Here is a 19,518-nt window from a genome sequence, read left to right on the forward strand (position 1 = left end):
GATTCAGTAGTTCTCCACACCAAATAAGGGAGCCATCCCAAAACAAAAGAGAAAAAAAAGAAAAACGTCAGCCATACATGTATATAAGACAATAATGTATCTTGTATTGGGGGGAAGCGAGAGAGCAGAACAGGCTAGGTAGTACTTCGCTGTTAGAAGCACTATGCTGCTTCTAAGAAAGACTAATTATATATTCATTTCTTGAATTTTACTAATAAAAAGTATTCATTAAGACAAGAAGTAGTGGATTATTACAGAAGGGCCGGCCTTCTGCCCCAGATCATAGGCTCCGGAATTGAACTCTCTGTGTGCGTGGAGAACACAGATAATGATCCTTTGAACTCCCTGACCATTGCAGCGGTCAGGTAAATGAACATAATTGGTGACCCCTGATGTGATTACTCACCATGGAGGATCTTGAGCTGGCCCTGAAGAAGGATCCCTTCCAGCTGACAGTGGAAGACGTCTACGACATCTCCTACGTGATCGGCAGGGATCTGCTGAAGATCGGAGGTGACTCGCAGGGGCAGGCCGACAGAGTCTCCGAGCTGCAGTTTAAAATCATCCGCATCCTGGAACTGCTAGAAGCCCTGGTGAACCAGTGCAGCCTGAGCAAGGAGGTGGAGCTGAGACTGGAAAGAGACAATCTGAAGATGGAGCTGGAGCGACTGTTGGAGGAAGGGGTGAGAAGTAATAAGGGGCAACCAAACCTTGTACCAGACAAACTAATAATAGATATGGTTTCAGCACCGGCACAGGTAGAAACCCTTACACCGGTAGCACAAGTTAAGATTTATTTGAATTCTAACAATGCATGCCAGTCTACAGACACTCTCTCTCAACAGGAGACTTTAGCTTCAGCTTCCCCAACTTCCACTGCAGCTCCCGATGTTCCCCCTCCATCCTACTCTACTGCATTTCCTGCTGTACAGACACAGATGAAAGACAGTGACCAGTCTTTAACGGCAGCTGGATATACTCCTAATTTAACTTCAGAGCGGCAACTTCCAACCCCCACTATCCCCCTGCTGAATCAGCCTACAGGGAACTCCGCTTGGGTTGATATCACGGAGAGAGTTCAGTGTACTCCCATTATGGAATCGAGCATAGGGATGAAGTCTACGCCAGACTCTGAATTATCATTATCATTAGATTCCCCAGCCTTGAACAGATTAATGAAACATTTGGAGCCTGTGGTTATCAGCATGATGACCCAGCCTCTTTAAAACCTTTAGACAAGTGTTTAAGGACAATTGAGGGACAGATTGAAAAGACTGAAAAGTGTTGTGAGACAACAGCAGATGGGGAAGATGCCCCAGTGGCACATAATACCTCAGTATCACATAATACCAGGTTTAGGAAAAGGAGGGTGCCTGGCAATGCTCAGTCACATCTTATTGCCCCTGTCTTTGCTTTCTTTGCGGTAGTGGAACTGCCTTATCAAAGAAAGACCCCCAACATACTTACACCGCATTGCTCTGCCACTCTTACACAAATGTGTCATGATTATGTTTCCCATTGTGTGTGTTATGTCAAACTGCTATTCCCAGACGAGGTCCACAAGTAGAACCAGGTCACGTTTCCCTGAGAGAGATACGCTTCAGGTAATGAATATTACGTGATGACACTGAGGTAAGCGAAGACAGAGCACTCGCCATCATTTGAGTATATTTTTTTGTAGGTATTTTCATTTACTTTTTGCTGAATGTTTGTTTCATTACTGACTGTTACATAGTAGCTTAAAGTTGGTAATTTGTTTTTTTTCTAAAGCATTCTACGTTTAAATGTATTATGTCACAAGGTACAGGATTCAGGATTCCCCAGTCCCCTAGCACTTGTTTCCACATGAAGTTTAAAGCATTAGTTTGTGAATTGAAAGTTACAAGCATTACTAAGTATCAGGCAGTTTTTTTTCTTCCAGAGTTTCTCCCCTCCCCCTTACGAGAGCAAAGAATAAGGGTTAGGCTATAGTACAGGGAACCTTACATTTACAGTTTATACAGAGATCTTACATCTTTTTAGGGATGTGAATCGTTTTAGGATGATTAAAATTATCGTCCGATAATTTTAATATCGTCTTAAACCGTTATGGAACACAATACAATAGAGATTCTAACGATTTATCGTTATAAATCGTTAGAATCGTGAGCCGGCACACTAAAACCCCCTAAAACCCACCCCCGACCCTTTAAATTAAATCCCCCACCCTCCCGAACCCCCCCCAAATGACTTAAATAACCTGCGGGTCCAGCGGCGGTCCAGAACGGCAGCGGTCCGGAACGGGCTCCTGTTCCTGAATCTTGTTGTCTTCAGCCGGCGCCATTTTCCAAAATGGCGCCGAAAAATGGCGGCGGCCATAGACGAACACGATTGGACGGCAGGAGGTCCTTCCGGACCCCCGCTGGACTTTTGGCAAGTCTCGTGGGGGTCAGGAGGCCCCCCACAAGCTGGCCAAAAGTTCCTGGAGGTCCAGCGGGGGTCAGGGAGCGATTTCCCGCCGCGAATCGTTTTCGTACGGAAAATGGCGCCGGCAGGAGATCGACTGCAGGAGGTCGTTCAGCGAGGCGCCGGAACCCTCGCTGAACGACCTCCTGCAGTCGATCTCCTGCCGGCGCCATTTTCCGTACGAAAACGATTCGCGGCGGGAAATCGCTCCCTGACCCCCGCTGGACCTCCAAGAACTTTTGGCCAGCTTGTGGGGGGCCTCCTGACCCCCACGAGACTTGACAAAAGTCCAGCGGGGGTCCGGAAGGACCTCCTGCCGTCCAATCGTGTTCGTCTATGGCCGCCGCCATTTTTCGGTGCCATTTTGGAAAATGGCGCCGGCTGAAGACAACAAGATTCAGGAGCAGGAGCCCGTTCCGGACCGCTGCCGTTCCGGACCGCCGCTGGACCCGCAGGTTATTTAAGTCATTTGGGGGGGGTTCGGGAGGGTGGGGGATTTAATTTAAAGGGTCGGGGGTGGGTTTTAGGGGGTTTTAATGTGCCGGTTTTGCGATTTTTAGATTTTTAGATTTTTCACGATTTTTCACGATTTTTCACGATATTTTACCCCCCCAAACGGCAACAATACGATTCCCTCCCCCTCCCAGCCGAAATCGATCGTTAAGACGATCGAGGACACGATTCACATCCCTACATCTTTTTACTTTTCTGCTTTAATATAATAAAAATCCCGTGGTTGGAACAGATTAGGATTTGATTCTTTGGGTGAAAATTTCACAGTAATTTTGTTAGTAAATAGGAATGTCTTCCCAGGTGTTTAGACTGAAAAAGAAAGCATTTTCACTGCCTTTATTTTGGATATTAAAATGTGCTCATCTGAAGCTATTTTCATATAATAATCAGAATTCGAAAGGCTCTGAGTATTTAATTTATTATCAGAAAAGATTTATTGTTTCAGAATCCCTAAGGGAGTTAATTACTAGTGGTAAAGTTTAAAACTTGAAAGGACACAGGCAGTTAAAGAGTTAGTAGCAGAGAGTGAGAATAGGGGGAGGGGGGGCTAGTATAGGAATGCAGAACAGCGTTTCTCAAGAGAAAACAGAGGAGAAAACTCAATTTTAATGAATTGATCTGTTACTTTAAAAACAGGAATTTGTGTGTTTAGTTTAAAAGCAAATTGGCGAAGAATTAAAAGATATTAAGAATAATAATAGCCTTGATTTAGCAAGAATGTTTAATTTCATTTACAGTGACAAAGCATTAAAGATTTGGTTATCACACCCATGCACCTAAAACATCCCCTAAGCCTTTTTCTTGCAAATCCAAATTGATTCTATCAAATTGCCTTTATGTCAAAATTACAAACACACACTAACAATGATTTGCTGTTTAAAAGCTAAAGCTGAGTATTAATCTATACCATGACTAGTGGTAGCGCCTCCTAGGGGCATAAGAATAGAGACAAGAAAGTAACTTCATGACTACTATTTGCTGAATTAATGATATCAGAATGTTTATTTCACTGTAACCATTACTTTAATTTTGTCATATGCCAGCTTTTATATTTTGCAGATTGACAGCCTTCCTGCCATGAAAGTGAAATGAATCCTCCTGTAGCTGCTACAGGAGGCCTCTTACCTCTTTCCTGGAGGCCGCTCCGAAGCCGGGGTCTCGCCTACAAACTGTCCAGGATTTGCTCCAGGGCCTGGGAGGCCTTCAATGCCTGAGGCCTGCTCTGCTCTGCATGGACTTCCTGGTTTGGACCACGCCCTTCTCTCTAGGGGCCAGCCCGTAGCACTTCTCCTCAGCTATAGGGCCAGCCAGGTGTGGCCCATCTGAACTCCATCCAGGGAATTGCCTTGTTCCTGGGCTACAAAAGCATTTCCTCTGCATTCAGGCTTTGCTTCGGCAAGGGGCTTGTTCTCTCAAGGACTTCCCATCTCCAGCTCCTGCCTGGCATTTCTGATTTTCATCCATGGATGTTCCAGTTCCGGTTCCAGTTCCATGATGTCTTCAGTTCCACTTCGTGATGTCCAAATTCCTTGATGTCTTCTCCAAATGTTCGTGATTCCTGATGTCTCCAAGAGGCGCTGAGGTTTGCCTGTTCCGCTCCCCTCGTGGTCCGTGACCAGCCGTCCGGCTGTGTAGGGTGCGTAGAGGAACAGTGTTTTCCCGTGACCAGCCCCATGGGTCTGCCCTGTGGTGGGCTATGTAGGGTGCCTGAGGGACATTGCTTGCCTTGTTCCTTCTTTTCTCCTGCAGCCAAGTCCTCCGGAAGGCCTTTGGCTTGCCACCTTCCTGAACTGTGTCTTGAGTCCTTTCCTGGGTTCAGCCGCTTGCCCCGAACCTTGTCTCCAGTTGGCCACATCCAGTTCCGTGGTGGCTGGAGTCACCTGCCGGTGGTTCTTCGCTGAGCACTGCCTGGACTCTCCCTTCCTGAACTGTGTCTTGAGTCCTTTCCTGGGTTTAGCCGCTTGCCCTGGACCTTGTCTCCAGTTGGCCACATCCAGTTCTGTGGAGGCTGGAGTCACCTGCTGGTGGTTCTTTGCTGAGCACTGCCTGGACTCTTCCTTGCTCCTAAAGTTCCAAGTCCTCGTCTTATCTGACCCTGTCCCGTCGTAATGTCTGCTTCCAAGTCATCATGCCTACTCCAAGTTCCAAGGACTTCCTTGCTTGTTTAAACCTCTGATAGTTTCACCATAAAGGGCACACACTCTCCTTGTTTCTGCTGGTGAGCTCCCAGTAATGCTTGACCTCAATAAAGCGTAACAGAAAGATGTGAAGCTGACATTTTTCCACATTTTTCCCACTTTACTTTCTTTTTATTTTTAAACAGATTTATTTTAAATCTGACTCCAGTTTTATTCTGGATCGATCCAAATATTTCCCAAACACTTTTTGATTTAATTTCTGAGCCCAAATATGTGTTAAGTGTTGTCTGTCTTGGTGTTATTTGTGAATGAATGAATTTATGTGTCAGTTCAGTGAAAAATATATTTCTGTGTAAATGTCAGGACACTTAAGTTGTTTGTGGTTCTGACTATTCATTGTTATCTAATAATAAAGTGAGAACATTATATAGAATAGTAATAGTAGAGTTATAGCCATGATGGAATCTTCTAATTGATTAATTTGAATTTGTGTTGCTCTCATATTAGGTTTTTGATCCATAAACATACACATCTCACATATGCTTCGATGGCAAAAGAAAGAAATACTCCATACTGGGAGAACTGTAAATCATCCCATCCTTTGCCACGGAAGTCATCTTGCACCTTTCATTATATGAACTGAACTGTTGCCACTTCTTGCCCGATTTTCTCTTTGTGTTTGTTTTGCTCTATGCCTTACTTAGATGTTGTTTCCCTTGCTTTTATGAGTCAATGTATTAAGATAGCAATCAGTATTATCCTTTATTAGATGCACTTAGTTATACTTCATGGTTACCCTTTGCTCAACTTGCAGAAGCTGCTGAATTAGGAATGGCTATTAGAAGATTGCAATCAGTATTGCATGTAGTGACATACGAGTTAGGAATTGCTTTGAAAGCTTTGCAACAAACTGTGGATGAACTTACTATTGTTTCTATGTATAACTGACATGGCTTAGATTATATGCTTGCAGCACAAGATGGCTTATGCACTAATTTAAAAAGTTCAGAATGTTGTATTTTGAGGGAGGATTATACCTTCTCTTTTCCTGGTTCTCTAGCTTAAGCAGTTATTTGTGAGGCCTTGTTAGTTTTGCCATTGGATTTTTTGTCCTATGCTTACTGCCATGTTTCTGTCTCCCATGCCTTTGCTCATGCCTGCAGCAACTCCGACCAAGAATGCCTTTCACTCCCTGGATTATACTGTTGTGCAAACCCAATATGCAGAGCCATTTGTTCCTGATACACAATCCCCTATGTAAACCCAGTATGCTAAGGCAATGATGGGTAAGATCTGGTGAGCCCACCACTAGGATGGGCAGTGCTGGACAACCTAAGACAGCCAGGTAAGGGCCATCTGGAGTGAAGAATTAGTAGAGCTAATTCTTCAAGAGGGGAATGAAGATAACCTGGATTAAATAATTAAATAATGAAATTAATGGAACAGTTTTGCACAAGAGAAAAGAATGTGTTTTGTTTTTATGAGCAGGCAAGGCAGACCTTGGATGAGAAACAGAAGCAGTTTGTGTAGAGAACTGTCTCCAGCTCAAGGCCTAGTTACTGAACATGGAATGGGGGGAGTATACCAGATAACGGTATTTTGACATCATTAGTTTAGGTAAAGGTTCAGTAGTTCTCCACTCCAAATAAGGGAGCCATCCCAAAACAAAAGAGAGAAAAAAAAAAAAGAAAAAACATTGTCAGCCATACATGTATATAAGACAATAATGTATCTTTATTAGGGGGAAGTGAGAGAACAGAACAGGCTAGGTAGTACTTCGCTGTTAGATGCACTATGCTGCTTCTAAGAAAGACTAATTATATATTCATTTCTTGAATTTTACTAATAAAAATTATTCATTAAGACAAGAAGTAGTGGATTATTACAGAAGGGCCGGCCTTCTGCCCCAGAGCATAGGCTCCGGAATTGAACTCTCTGTGTGCATGGAGAACACAGATAATGATCCTTTGAATTCCCTGACCATTGCAGGGGTCAGGTAAATGAACAGTTCCTGCGTTCCAGACTGAGTGACTCAGGTACCCACTCCTCAGGGGCCTTGCTGCACTCAGGGCTATCCGTTCCTCGGAGAGCCTTATCTGCTTGTCTACTTTCACCAGCTAGTGAGTTTCTCTCGCAGCTTCCTCGGACGACCGTTCACTGTTCCTGCTTCGGGTCTACGCTGCTGCTACTATGAATTATCTACTGCAATACCACAGAGTGTGTATGAGTCCTGCTCTACATTACTGCTTCCATCTTGCTGTGTGGATCCTTGGATTTCCTTGCTCTGCGGACCACTACTGAATCCATGCTGTCTTGTGCTAGTTGCCAACATCTATCTCCAGCTTACCCCATGCTGCGGACCACTATCAGAGGTACCACGCACAAGGCCTACCCAAAAATAAGTATTCCCGGGTTACCCCACTCTGCAGACCACTACCGAATCCACGCTGTCTTGTGCCAGTTGCCAACATCTACCTCTGGCCTACCCCGCGCTGTGGACCACTACCGGAGCTACCATGCAGAAGGCTTATCAAGAAGCAGGTATTCCCTGGGTTACCCCTCTCTGCGGACCACTACCAGAGAATTCATACCAGGTCTTCCTACTCCAGGACTGAGTTTGCAAACCCGCTCCTCGGGTTTCTCTTAGTTGTATAATAAATATTCTCTGACTCCTGTGTCCATCACTGCTGAGACCCCACCTGTCATAGAGAATCCCCACAGGGCTCCTCCCTGTGGGTAGAGTCAGCTCTCTCCACAACCCAAGGGCCCACAAACCCAGTTCAAACATAACATTCTGTTAAGGTTTTGTTGATAGATGATTGGAGTAAAGGATAATGTCTGAGGGAGTGTCATCCCAGGCAGTTCTGCTAAATGGAGTGGATATACTAAACTTGGTTCTATGTTGAGCCATCTAGGATATTCAGGGATAAACAAATAATCAGCAAACTAGTACTGGCTTTGTTGTAAGCCATATGCCTGATGTTAACTGTAGAAATCTGGGAAATTTACACCCCATCTTTCTTCAGGGGCTAGAAGCTTTTAGATGGCTATTTTAAAAGGTTATGCTTCCTTAAAAAATAGTTGAAGTATTTTACCTATACATTTATAAAAGCCTATGGGAAATAAGTTTGGTATCATACTAGGTATGTAATTTACTCTAGGTACCAAAACCAATTTTATGTTATCAAATCTTCCCTACCAAGTAATTTGTAAAGGAGACCATTGCTTGCAAATATATTGAACTTTGGTAATTAGTGAATGCTCACAATGAGAAATTGTAAGAGCAAAATCAGATTGAAATAGGATACCTAGATATTTCATCCATATTTCATCCATTTTTCATCCATTTTTAGAATCAACTAATCTTCCCAAGGTATTTCTACAAATTTACTTTATAACCAGAGAATGTGGAAACAATTGAAATACAATCTAATAATGCTGGGGGAGCCATGGGAACCCAGATGGTGGTGTGAATCTGGGCGCTATCCTATCAATTCAAATCGAGGCACTACCACTTGAGAAATCACCAAGTGCAAGTATATATTTTATAAGAAATGCATGACAGATTTAATTTGAAGTTGCCAAAATATATGTCCACCAGACTTTTAAGAGAGATAAAGAAGCCCCAAACAGCTACAAATGTCACAATGCTTACAGAATCTGTGGTAGTTACATAAAACCATAAATTTGATGCCCTCTTGGCACAAATCATCAAGGCTAAGAACTCTTTCTGACTTCGGACCTTACATAGAAGGGATGGAGGGCCATGTAGGGCTCATAGAGGATGACCTGGATTCAGCACATGGTAAAATCTTGAAGCTAGAAAATCTAGCATTAGAGCAGGCTAAAAAGCTAGAAGACATAGAGAACCACTTGCAATGTAGCATTCTCTGGCTGGTAGATTTACTCAAAGCAATAAAGATTAGGGATGTGAATCGTTTTTCAACGATTAAAATTATCGTCCGATAATGTTAATATCGTCTTAAATCGTTATAGAACACAATACAATAGAAATTCTAACGATTTATCGTTAAAAATCGTTAAATCGTGTTAGTGCGCACTAACGGGAGTTAGTGCGCACTAACAGAAAATGATACAAATTGACACTTTCCAGGTCAGTGAAGGTCAGTTAGGAATGAATATGTATTCCTATTGGCTGGCTGCCCTCTTATCTATTGATGTTACCAAGGTTCCCACTGAGGTGATGGTTGGGGGGATGGGAAATGGAACTGGAAACTCACGAACACCAACAGAAAATGAAACAAAGTGTTGACACTTCCCAGGTCAGTAAAGGTCACTTAGGAATGAATATGTATTCCTATTGGCTGGCTGTGCTCTTATCTATTGATGTTACCAAGGTTCCCACTGAGGTAATGGTTGGGGGGATGTGAAATGGAAACAGTTGGAAGCTTGACAAAAAAAGTAATGTGATGATCATCACTCATGTGACTAGAACTTGTTTGTTTAATATTTTTGATAGCAGGCACATGAAATGCTATGCATGTTGAATTTGCCAATCACTGTGCATTTTAGAAAGGTGGTCCTGGCTGGAACTACACAGTTCAAATATATGTGGTAATTGATTGTTGGTAAGTGTATTTTTTAAGTTGCCACACTGGCCACCAGTATGTTTACTTTTCCTCCTACTTAACTCACTAGCTCAGCTTTATAAGAAGGGCTTCTCTGCTTGTGTGTTGCTTTTGTTTGGTGTGAGGAGAGCAGAAACATCAGATCTTTATTCAATCTACTACAGTCATCTATTATATTAACCTACTCAATTTTTTTTAAATTATTTATTATATCACTGAATTAATAATTAATTATTATTAGGTGGTGGTGAATGTCTGACTAGGCTACTAGCCTAGTGTAACTGGTGAGGCTAGTGGCATTTTAGCAGAATTATAATTTATTTTTATTAGTACTGCAGCATTAATATATTCAAGCCTAGGTAGGCAGGCACTGCACCACTCCAGCAGTCACATCATTGCTTCCTGTGCTTTGCATTATGTGTGCACAGGTCTCCTTTACTGCACACACTGACTCCAGCTGTGGAAAAGGCAGGTCTCCTTTACTGCACACATTGATTCCAGCTTGGGGAAAAGGCAGGTCACCTTTTCTGCACACACTGACTCCAGCTTGGGGACAAAGCAGGTCTCCTTTACTGCACACACAGACTCCACCTGTGGAAAAGGCAGGTCTCCTTTACTGCACACATTGATTCCAGCTTGGGGAAAAGGCAGATCACCTTTTCTGCACACACTGACTCCAGCTTGGGGACAAGGCAGGTCTCCTTTACTGCACACACTGACTCCAGCTGTGGAAAAGGCAGGTCTCCTTTACTGCACACATTGATTCCAGCTTGGGGAAAAGGCAGGTCACCTTTTCTGCACACACTGACTCCAGCTTGGGGACAAGGCAGGTCTCCTTTACTGCACACACAGACTCCACCTGTGGAAAAGGCAGGTCTCCTTTACTGCACACATTGATTCCAGCTTGGGGAAAAGGCAGATCACCTTTTCTGCACACACTGACTCCAGCTTGGGGACAAGGCAGGTCTCCTTTACTGCACACACTGACTCCAGCTGTGGAAAAGGCAGGTCTCCTTTACTGCACACATTGATTCCAGCTTGGGGAAAAGGCAGGTCACCTTTTCTGCACACACTGACTCCAGCTTGGGGACAAGGCAGGTCTCCTTTACTGAAAACACTGACTCCAGCTGTGGAAAAGGCAGGTCTCCTTTACTGCACACATTGATTCCAGCTAGGGGACAAGGTAGATCTCCTTTACTGCACACACTGACTCCAGCTTGGGGACAAGGCAGGTCTCCTTACTGCACACACTGACTCCAGCTGTGGAAAAGGCAGGTCTCCTTTACTGCACACATTGATTCCAGCTTGGGGAAAAGGCAGGTCACCTTTTCTGCACACACTGACTCCAGCTTGGGGACAAAGCAGGTCTCCTTTACTGTACACACTGACTCCAGCTGTGGAAAAGGCAGGTCTCCTTTACTGCACACATTGATTCCAGCTTGGGGACAAGGTAGATCTCCTTTACTGCACACACTGACTCCAGCTTGGGGACAAGGCAGGTCTCCTTTACTGCACACACTGACTCCAGCTGTGGAAAAGGCAGGTCTCCTTTACTGCACACATTGATTCCAGCTTGGGGAAAAGGCAGGTCACCTTTTCTGCACACACTGACTCCAGCTTGGGGACAAGGCAGGTCTCCTTTACTGCACACACTGACTCCAGCTGTGGAAAAGGCAGGTCTCCTTTACTGCACACATTGATTCCAGCTTGGAGACAAGGTAGATCTCCTTTACTGCACACACTGACTCCAGCTAGGGCACTGTGTGCAGGAAGATCACAACACTCCTGGTATTAATAGGGATAGGGCACTGTGTGCAGGAAGATCACAACACTCCTGGTATTAATAGGGATAGGGCACTGTGTGCAAGAAGATCACAACACCCCTGGTATCAGGGTTAGGGCACTGTGTGCAGGAAGATCACAACACTTGGTATTAATAGGGATAGGCACTGTGTACAGGAAGATCACAACACCCCTGGTATCAGGGTTAGGGCACTGTGTGGAGGAAGATCACAACACTCCTGGTATTAATAGGGATAGGGCACTGTGTGCAGGAAGATCACAACACCCCTGGTATCAGGGTTAGGGCACTGTGTGGAGGAAGATCACAACACTCCTGGTATTAATAGGGATAGGGCACTGTGTACATGAAGATCACAACACCCCTGGTGCCAGGGTTAGGGCACTGTGTGCAGGAAGATCACAACACCCCTGGTATCAGGGTTAGGGCACAAGTTCTAGTCACATTGACTGATCACATTACTTGTTTTGTCAAGCTACCAACTGTTTCCATTTCCCATCCCCCATATACTGTCAATGGGAACCTTGGTAACATGAATAAATAAGAGGGCAGCCAATAGGAATACATATTCATTCCTAAACTGACCTTAACTGACCTGAAAAGTGTCAAATTGTATCATTTTCAGTTAGTGCGCACTAACTGGAATCGGAAAAAACGATTTTTAACGATTTTTTAACTAAAAAATCGTGCCAAACACGATTTTATTCTCCTGCCAGACGATTTCAATCGTTAAGACGATAGGGCACACGATTCACATCCCTAATAAAGATTAAAAATGTACTGGAGATTTTGGAACAATAGTTGCCTACTGCATTAAATCTGGCAGTCTTGGCAGGCTAGTTAAAAAAAAGAACAAGCACACAGGTTGCGAGCCCCTATATTCGGGAGAAACAAACCATGAGTGGTTATAATGAAGCTGCTTAATTATTCCCATAAAATGGCAATCTTGCAAGCACATCATAAAAGCAAAGAGCTAAAATATCAGGATCATCGCAAATTCCAAGATTTTTTAACATGAGTATCCACTAAACAGAAGGCATTTGTTCCTGTATGTTCCATGCTGGTTAAAAAACAGATTTGTTTTGCCTTAAAATACCCATTAAAACTGAGAATATGATATAATTCCTCACAGGAATTTGATGACATAGAATTGGCTCAGAAGTTTCTACATACGATTTATGACAAAATTATTTAATGATGGTGATTTGACCACTTCCATCTTCTTGCAGCTGACTAGCTTTAAAAGTGGAATGAAATTATATGCCGCCATGCAGTTATATTGTTCAAAGCTACATAAATAAACTCGACCAGCTGGTCAAAAGACTACTGTAATGATGTACACTTTATACTGCACAATACTTCATTAGTAATGTCAGTAGACTATAATAAATCTAATTTTCCATTGCTGCACTCTGGAAATTTTAGAGAGGGCTTCTACCATTTCCTTACAAGATTTCTTCTGTATCTTACTATCAAAAACATGCTGAGTGTTAAAATTTAATTTTAATTGTCTTTTTTTCAGAAGTTCAGCAGGAGGGTTATATTTTTTTGAGATGTGAATCGGAACCGGAATTGGTTCAGATTCCGGTTCCGATTCACATGTGGGTTTTTTTTCATCGGGCCCGATCGCGCTTTTGTTTATTGGCTGCGCCCGAGCCGATAAACGAAAAACCCACCCCGACCCTTTAAAACTAATCCCTTTGCTTCCCCCACCCTCCCGACCCCCCCAAAAACATTTTACAAGTACCTGATGGTCCAGTGGGGGTCCTGGGAGCGATCGCCCGCTCTCGGGCTGTCGGCTGCCACTAATCAAAATGGCGCCGATGGCCTTTGCCCTTACCATGTGACAGGGTATCCGTGCCATTGGCCGGCCCCTGTCACATGGAGGGAGCACTGGATGGCTGGCGCCATCTTTAAAAATGGCACGGGCCATCCAGTGCTCCTACCATGTGACAGGGGCCGGCCAATGGCACGGATACCCTTTCACATGGTAAGGGCAAAGGGCCATCGGCGCCATTTTGATTAGTGGCAGCCGACAGCCCGGGAGCGGGAGATCACTCCCGGGACCCCCACTGGACCACCAGGTACCTGTAAAATGTTTTTTGGGGGGTCGGGAGGGTGGGGGAAGCAAAGGGATTAGTTTTAAAGGTTTTCCTATCATTTCGGGGGAGCACCCGATTTCTGACGATTTTGAAAATATCGACAATATTTTCAATCGTCCGAAGCCCGATTCACATCCCTAATATTTTTGTATTTGTTTAAAGGAGAAAAACGGGGAAATATACTGGTTAGTAGTGGTAATGTTAGAACATGTCCATCACAATGGAAAATGGACTTCTTCACATGATAATTGCTGATTCTATAAATGGATGAACATTCATTCAAATAATTAGCTAATAAGGATTGAACACAAATTTAAATAAAAAAATAAATGAATTTAAAACTGCTGTTGAAGGTTGGAGGTTGACACTTGAATGCATCCACATGTGGCTCCAACTCTATGTTTGGAGAGCAATACTGTTGGGGTTCAGGAATTGTTGTTTGTGGGGAAGAGAATGGAAATAGGAGAATGGGAATGCAGATTATTTTTTCTGCTTACTGTTATAAACCCATTCTAGGTTAGTTTATTTCAGTTTTTCTTGCGGGGGTTATGAACAGGAGAATAAAGATATCTGTATACTTCCACTTTGGGACACAATCTTAACTTTTTCTCTTTGTGAATATATTTGGATGTGAAGAGGTTGGAACGAGCTGGAACACTATGCCTCTCCAGCTTGATGTTGGGTAAATCTCTTTGACAAATTTGGAAGTGATGCTTGGGGTGGGGACCCCCAATTAAGATTCTTTAATCTTTTGTGGATTGTGGCTGGATTGGGTTCCCCAAATAAAAGGGAAAAGATGTTATCATAATAGATTAAAAGGAAATCTCATCTTTTTATAGGAGACAAATATGCCTACCTCAGATCATACCTAGTTAAAAAAAGAATGGTCTTCAAGTTTTTTCTGCCTCAGGGACAACAAAATGATGGGAGGTAGCAATATTGATGCATATTGTAAAGCAGAGTTGCTTACTTGTAACAGGTATTCTCCCAGGACAGCAGGATGTTAATCCTCACATATGGGTGACATAATCGGATGGAGCCCTATCACGGAACACTTTTGTCAAAGTCAGGGGTGGATTCCTGCTGACGACCGGCCCGGTGATTCATTGCCCTGGCCGGCCCCGGAGATACCACGTGGTCTGCCGAGCGTGGCTCTGTCACGGCTGTGTTCGGCAGACCATGTGACTAGTGTGACCGGCCCACCAGGGGATGCCCGATCCCCCGATAGGCCAATCCGCCCCTGGTCAAAGTTTCTAGAACATTGACTGGCACACTGAATGTGCCCAGCATGCCACTAACCCTGCATCAAGCAGGGATCCCTCTTCAGTCTTGTTTGAAGCAAAAAATACAAGTGAAAAATAAAATAATAAAATGTAAGTGAACCCAAATCCACAGGGTGGCAGGCAGATTTCATGAGGACTAACATCCTGCTGTCCTGGGAGAACACCTGTTACAGGTAAGCAACTCTGCTTTCTCCCAGGACAAGCAGGATGGTAGTCCTCACATATGGGTGAATAGCGAGCTGCAGGATGCCCGAATAGAGTGAACCAAAAGCACCCAACGACATGCAACAGGCACAGCAACAAGGGTGCTGTTGGGTATGAGGGCAGCCTGAATTTCACAGTGAGTTTCAGGTAGGAAGTTGGGTTATTAAACTGGAAGCAAATTACGTAGTACAGACTGCCCAAAGATGGAATCTTGCCTGCCAGCCTTGTCAAGACAATAATGAGCTGCAAAAGTGTGGAGAGAGCTCCATGTGGCAGCTCTACAGATGTCAGGAATAGGTTCGGAACAGAGGTGTGCCACTGATGTTGCCATGGCTCTGACCAAATGCACTTTCAGACGTCCCTATAGCGGAAGGCCTACTTGTTGTTAGCAGAAGGTAATACAGTCCGCCAGCCAAGTGGACAGGGTCTGTTTGCCCACTGGAACTCCCAGTTTGGTTTTATCAAAGGAGATAAAATGTTGGGTGGACTTCCTATGGGCTGTAGTGCGGTCCAAATAAAAGGCTAGCGCACGTTTACTGTCCAAGGAATGCAGTGCCTGCTCACCTGGGTGTGAGTGAGGCTTTGGAAAAAAGGTAGGAAGTACTAAGGACTGTTTCAAGTGGAAATCAGAAAATTTAGGGTGAGTGCGGAGTACCACACGATCGTGGAGAAATTTGATATAAGGTGGGAATGTTACTAATGCCTGTAGCTCACTGACTCTGCGAGCCGACATTATAGCAACTAGAAAGATCACTTTCCAAGTGAGATGTCTGAGCTCGCAGGAGTGTAGGGGCTCGAATGGAGGTCGCATGAGCTGTGCTAGCACAACATTGAGGTCCCATGCTGCAATTGGGGGATGCAGTAGAGGCTTCAGCTGGAGTAAACCTCTCATAAAGCGCCCTACAAGGGGTTGCGCCAAAATTGGGGCATCTCCTACACTTTTATGGTAAGCGGCTATGGCACTTACATGCACTCGGATGGAGGAAGTTTGTAGGCCAGACTCCGAGAGGTGCCAGAGGTAGTCCAGGAACCTTGTTGTGGGAGAGAAAAAGGGATCTATGTCTTTGTCGTGCACCACAAGGAGAATCGTTTCCACGTGAAATGATAAGATTTCCTAGTTGAAGGCTTCCCTGAAGCTATGAGGACCTGGGACACATCATTAGAAAGGTCAAGTGATTACAGAATCAACCTTTCAACATCCATGCCATCAGAGACAGGGAGTGGAGGTTCAGATGACACAACAGTCCATTGTTCTGCGTTATTAGAATTAGATCTGTGCCCAGGTGATTTTTGGATTCTCGACTGAGAGGTCGATAGGATTGGAAACTAAACTTGCCACGGCCAGTATGGGGCTATGAGAATCATTGTGCCCCAGTCTTGTCATAACTTCACGAGAGTCTTGCTGATGAGTGGAATCGGAGGGTATGCATATAGAAGACCCGTTGTCCACAAGTGGGCGAATGCATCCCTTATAGGTGCCTTGCGGCTTCAGTGTAGAGAGTAGAATTGGTCTACTTTGTGGTTGTGGATTGACGCAAAGAGGTCTATGTGCAGGCAGCCCCACTGGTGGAAAATCATGTTCGCTACAGTGGGATCTAGGGACCATTCATGGGGATGAAAGGCCCGGCTGAGATTGTCTGCCATCACATTGTCCACACCTGCCAGGTAGGTTGCTCTCAAGATCATAGAATGGGAGACCCCAGACCCAGATCTGCGCCACCTCTTGGCATAGCAGGTGAGAGCCTGTGTCCCCTTGCTTGTTGAGGTACCACATTGCTACCTGTTTGTCTGTTTGAATTAGGACTACCTTGTTGGATAGGCATTCCTGAAATGCGAATAGGGCATACCATATCGCCCTGAGCTCCAGAAAATGTATCTAGTGGTTTGCTTCTGCTGTGGTCCAGGTTCCCTGGGTTTGAGGTTGTTGACATATGCTCCCCAACCCAGGTTGGAGGCATCTGTGGTTAATGTAATCTGAGGATCTGTAGGTTGAAAAGATCTGAAGGTTGAAAAGGATCTGAAGATTGGACTCCTGAATCCACTAAGCTAGTGAGAGTTGAAACTGGCTGGTGATGCGGACAATGTTAGACAAATGTTGGTGTGATTGGGACCACTGTGACTTTAAAGTCCATTGTGTTACTCTCATAGCTAGTCAAACCATTGGGGTAATGTGAACTGTAGAAACCATGTGCCCTAGCAAGGTTAGCAGGTGACGAGCTGTAGTAGTATGGTGAGTCTGTACTGCTTTGGCTAAGGTTGACAGTGTGCATGCTCTGTCCTTTGGGAGGAACGCTCTGGCTTGAATGGTGTTTAGATCTGATCGGATGAACAAGAGGGTTTATGACAGAGTCAGGTGTGATTTGGGATAGTTTATGATAAACCCCAAGGACTGTAGCAGGTATATGGCAAGAAAAAGGGATGAAGTTCTAACTCCTTGGATGGACTTCTGAGCAGCCAATCATCTAGATACGGATAGACATGGGTACCGCGTTGCCTTAGGTAAGATGCTACTACTGCCAGGCATTTCGTAAACACTCGGGGTGCTGACACTAGACCGAACAGCAGCACTCGGTATTGGAAATGTCTGTGACCTACTATGAATCTGAGGTATTTTCGATGAGGAGGGGTTACGGCTATATGGGCATACACCTCCTGAAGATCTAGAGAGCAGAGCTAATCTCCCTTTTGTTAGAGAGGGAGCTTGGTGCCCAAGGTAACCATCTTGAACTTTTCCTTGCGGAGATGTTTGTTTAGGGCACGAAGAACCAGTATAGGACGTATGCCGCCTGACATTTTTGGAACTAGAAAATACCGAAAGTAGAACCCTTTTCCTCGCTGCAGTTGGGGAACCAGTTCCATGGCATTGGACTGCAGGAGAATCGAGAGTTCTGCCTCAAGAAGTGGAGTATGGTCGGTTAGACTCCACGTCGGACATGGTGAAGAGTCTGTTGGTAGTGTAAGGAAATTTAGATGGTAACCATAGGCAACCACAGAAAGGACCCATTGGTCAGTGGTGATTGTGTGCCATGTGTTTGCAAAGTGGCACAGGCGGCCTCCCACAGGAAATATTATCAGAGGTGGGGGTTGACTGCTGCTGTCTAGAAGGGAGTCAAAACCCCAATGCAGGACCAGTCTGAGGAGCTGGTTGGGCTTTTGGGGCTCTGTGTTGATGAGGCTGACCTCTTTGAGAGGGTCTGGTCAGTCAAAACCGGGATGGAGGAGGGTAATACCTATGTGGTTAATAGGTTAGCCTCCTAGGTTCTCATCTAAATGGTTTTTAGGTGGTAGGCGAGAAGTCCAAGGGAACAGTGGCTAGTTGGCGCAAGGTCTCGTGGTGGTTTTTGAGTTGCGCCTCTGCCTCCTGAATTTTTTCTCCAAACAAATTGTCCCCTGTGCATGGAAGGTCTGCTAACCTGTACTGGACTTCTTGACGTAAGTCAGAAGATTTTAGCCATGCTCAGTGTCTGGCGCTTATCCTGCTGCTGACACTCTGGAGGCAATCTCAAAGATGTCATATGCTGCTCTGACCTCGTGTTTCCCAGCATCAAGCCCTTTCTGGAGGTTGGTTGTCAATCCCTCCAGGGTCTCGGAGAAATCTTGGACTTGCATCATGTATAGCTGGTAGGCAGCTATACATGCCATCAGCATAGATCCCTGGAACACTCTTTGGCCGAAGGTATCCAAGGACTTCTGCTCTTTGCCAGGAGGGGCAGATGAATGAGGCCAGGCCCTCTTAGCCTTCTTCTGGGCAGATTCAACCACTATAGAGTGGTGGGGGGAGCTGGTTCTTCTGGAAATCTGGAGCTGATTGAACCAGGTATGTAACAGTTTTTCTGTTTACTGGTGGAACTGTACCAGGGTGTTCCCAGGTACAGTGTAACAGGTTGAGCAGGACTTCATGGACTGGAATTGCCATCACCTCCTTGGGAGCATCTACAAATTGAAGCACCTCCAGCATTTTATGCCTGGCATCCTCCTCCATTTGTAATTTAAAAGGGATGGTTTCAGACATATCTTTTATAAAGTTAGCAAATGAAAGGTCCTCCGGATGGGAGTGGCGCCGTTCTTCTGGGGGTGAAGGCTCTGACAGAAGGTCCTCGGAGACTTGAGAGTCAGGTAGTTAGCAAATGAAAGGTCCTCCGAGGGGAGTGGCACCATTCTTCTGGGGGTGAAGGCTCTGACAGAAGGTCCTCAGAGACTTGAGAGTCAGGTAGTGATCCACCATATGACCCCAAGGGTCATATGGTGGATCTCCTCCACCCTGCGGGCCTTCAGATTGAGTCAGAAGTCCAAATCCAGCTGGATCAGGAGGTGGCATCGATGGAAAAGAAGGAGGCACCGAGATAGGAGGAGGAAGCACCGATGGCAACTGTGTTTTCTATGGCTGTTGGGGTGGAACTGCACCTGATGGCACAGGAATCGGCTCTGGCATCGGTGGTTCTC

This window comes from Rhinatrema bivittatum, chromosome 3 (assembly GCF_901001135.1).
Source record: "Rhinatrema bivittatum chromosome 3, aRhiBiv1.1, whole genome shotgun sequence".
In the NCBI taxonomy this organism is placed as follows: domain Eukaryota; kingdom Metazoa; phylum Chordata; class Amphibia; order Gymnophiona; family Rhinatrematidae; genus Rhinatrema; species Rhinatrema bivittatum.